Here is a 4,050-nt window from a genome sequence, read left to right as displayed (position 1 = left end):
TATTAAATTGTAACATATATATAGCCTAGTGGTCAGTCCCCTGACAATATTTTTTTTTAGCTTTGGGGCGACCCAAGTTCAAGTCCCGGGTCATCGAACTTTCTTGATACTATACTTTCCTATCATAATAAAAGGCAAAAAATATATTCTTTAAACTGTTGCAAGTTAAGCTCCATCCACACACAAAATAGAATCAGCATTTTTTAAGCCATTACATCAACACCTCTCATAATGGGAGTGGGGGAACGGATTCCGACAGCTGTTTTTTTGCCGTCGGATTCCGTTCCCCCTATGTTTCTTACACAATAAGGTTCTAATATTTATTAAATTGTAACATTTTGCTAGCCTCAGTAGACTAGTGTTCAGTCCCCTGACAATATTTTTTTTTAGCTTTGGGGCGACCCAAGTTCAAGTCCCGGGTCATCGAACTTTCTTGATACTATACTTTCCTATCATAATAAAAGGCAAAAAATATATTCTTTAAACTGCTGCAAGTTAAGCTCCATCCACACACAAAATAGAATCAGCATTTTTTAAGCCATTACATCAACACCTCTCATAATGGGAGTGGGGGAACGGATTCCGACAGCTGTTTTTTTACCGTCGGATTCCGTTCCCCCTATGTTTCTTACACAATAAGGTTCTAATATTTATTAAATTGTAACATTTATATAGCCTAGTGGTCAGTCCCCTGACAATATTTTTTTTTAGCTTTGGGGTGACCCAAGTTCAAGTCCCGGGTCATCGAACTTTCTTGATACTATACTTTCCTATCATAATAAAAGACAAAAAATATATTCTTTAAACTGTTGCAAGTTAAGCTCCATCCACACACAAAATAGAATCAGCATTTTTTAAGCCATTACATCAACACCTCTCATAATGGGAGTGGGGGAACGGATTCCGACAGCTGTTTTTTTGCCGTCGGATTCCGTTCCCCCTATGTTTCTTACACAATAAGGTTCTAATATTTATTAAATTGTAGCATTTTGCTAGCCTCAGTAGACTAGTGGTCAGTCCCCTGACAATATTTTTTTTTAGCTTTGGGGCGACCCGAGTTCAAGTCCCGGGTCATCGAACTTTCTTGATACTATACTTTCCTATCATAATAAAAGGCAAAAAATATATTCTTTAAACTGCTGCAAGTTAAGCTCCATCCACACACAAAATAGAATCAGCATTTTTTAAGCCATTACATCAACACCTCTCATAATGGGAGTGGGGGAACGGATTCCGACAGCTGTTTTTTTGCCGTCGGATTCCGTTCCCCCTATGTTTCTTACACAATAAGGTTCTAATATTTATTAAATTGTAACATTTTGCTAGCCTCAGTAGACTAGTGGTCAGTCCCCTGACAATATTTTTTTTTAGCTTTGGGGCGACCCGAGTTCAAGTCCCGGGTCATCGAACTTTCTTGATACTATACTTTCCTATCATAATAACGAGCTAAATGACTTTTATGCTCGCTTTGAAAGAGACAACAGAGAAACTGCCACCAAGCTCAAATCCTCAGCTGACCACCCACCGATCACACTCTCCTCCACAGATGTCTGCAATGCACTGAGCAGGATCAGCGCGCACAAGGCTGCTGGACCAGACAACATCCCTGGACGCGTACTCAGGGCATGTGCGGAGCAGCTCGCTGGGGTTTTTACAGACATTTTCAACCTGTCTCTTGCCCAAGCAACTGTACCAACATGCTTTAAATGCACTTCCATTGTGCCAGTGCCAAAACACTCCAGCCCGAAGTGCCTTAATGACTACCGCCCTGTAGCACTCACACCCATCGTAATGAAGTGCTTTGAGCGGCTGGTCCTGGCACACCTAAAAGACTCTCTACCATCCACATTGGACTCACACCAGTTTGCCTACCGTAGCAATAGGAGCACAGAGGATGCAGTCTCCATGGCACTGCACTCTGTGCTCACACATCTGGACAATAAGAACACTTATGCACGCATGCTGTTTGTTGACTTCAGCTCAGCATTCAACACTGTCATCCCAACTAAGTTAATAGCCAAACTTGGAGACCTGGGCTTCAACACCTCCATGTGCAACTGGATTTTGGACTTCTTGACCAACAGACCCCAGAATGTTCGATCAGGCTCCAACTGCTCCACATCCATCACACTCAACACTGGTGTACCACAGGGCTGTGTGCTAAGCCCGTTCCTCTACTCCCTCTTCACCTCCGACTGCAAGCCTGTGTACGGATCTAATTCCATCGTCAAGTTTGCGGACGACACTACGGTGATTGGTCTCATCAGCAACAACGATGAGACTGCCTATAGGGAGGAGATCAAGCACCTGGCCACATGGTGCACCGAAAATAACCAGCTCCTCAACACCACCAAAACGAAGGAGCTCATCGTGGACTTCAGGAAAGTGTCAAGAGGCACACACGACACCATCCACATCAATGGAATGGCTGTTGAGCGTGTCTCCAGTTTCAAGTTCCTGGGGACCCACATCTCGGCGGACATGACCTGGACAACCAACACCTCCAGCCTGGTCAAGAAGGCTCACCAGCGCCTCTTCTTCCTGAGGACACTGAGGAAGAATCAGCTTTCCTCCACTATCCTGGTGAACTTCTATCGCTGTGCAATAGAAAGCATCCTGACCAACTGTGCTACAGTGTGGTATGGGAGCTGTTCTGTTGCAGAGCGCAAGGCACTGCAGCGGGTGGTGAAAACCGCCCAGCGCATCACTGGGACTCCACTACCTGCCATCGAGCACATCCAGAGGAAACGCTGTCTGCATCGAGCTCGCAGCATCCTTAAGGACTCCTCTCACCCAGCCCACAGACTGTTTTCTCTCCTGCCTTCCGGCAGGCGTTTCAGGTGCCTCCGGACCAGGACCAGCAGACTAAAGAACAGTTTTTTCCCCAGAGCTGTCTCTTTATTAAACTCTAACCCTCATTGATCCCACTCCCCTCATATACTGATTGACTCTCCTCTCCCTCCTCACACCTGCCTCCATTTTGTTATTTGTTATTTGTTATTTGCAATACTATAATGTTCATTTGCACTGCTGACTGTTATTACAGTAACAACTGTTTACATATGCATCTTGCACTACTACCTTGACTGGAATATGCTCATTTGCACTGCCGACTGTTTATTTACAGTACCGACTGTTATATATACATTGCAATATCGTACCTTAACTGTAATATGCAATTACTTTCCACTGCACTCACTCGGATAGCTTCTGTCCAAACTTTATTTGCACTACTTTAAATCCATTGTTATACTGCTCATTAGCCTAACTTATACATATATCTATTTGTAAAATTCTGTTTATAGTAATATCCATCTGTATATTATGCTCACATTCTGTTTATAGTAACAGCCATCTGTATATATATTCATAGTACATATCTATCTGTAAAATTATGTTTATAGTAACAGCCATCTGTATATTATATTCAGTACATATCTATCTGTAAACATTCTGTTTATAGTAATAGCCATCTGTATATATATTCATAGTACATATCTATCTGTAAAATTCTGTTTATAGTAACAGCCATCTGTATATTATATTCAGTACATATCTATCTGTAAACATTCTGTTTATAGTAATAGCCATCTGTATATTATTATATTCAGTACATATCTAGCTGTAAATTCTGTTCACAGTAATAGTTATCTGTATATTATATTCATAGGACAATCTATCTGTAAATTTTTGTTTATAATAGTATTCAACTCTATATTTATTCAGTACATATCCATGTTCTGCACTTATGAACCACTGTATATCCTGCACTTGCTGCTATTGCACTTCTGGTTAGACCTAAACTGCATTTCGTTGCCTTGTACCTGTACTTGTGTAATGACAATAAAGTTGAATCTAATCTAATCTAATCTAATAATAAAAGGCAAAAAATATATTCTTTAAACTGCTGCAAGTTAAGCTCCATCCACACACAAAATAGAATCAGCATTTTTTAAGCCATTACATCAACACCTCTCATAATGGGAGTGGGGGAACGGATTCCGACAGCTGTTTTTTTGCCGTCGGATTCCGTTCCCCCTATGTTTCTTA

Source organism: Rutilus rutilus (genome assembly GCF_951802725.1).
Source record: "Rutilus rutilus genome assembly, chromosome: 9".
NCBI classification, from domain to species: domain Eukaryota; kingdom Metazoa; phylum Chordata; class Actinopteri; order Cypriniformes; family Leuciscidae; genus Rutilus; species Rutilus rutilus.
This window is presented reverse-complemented; position numbering follows the sequence as displayed.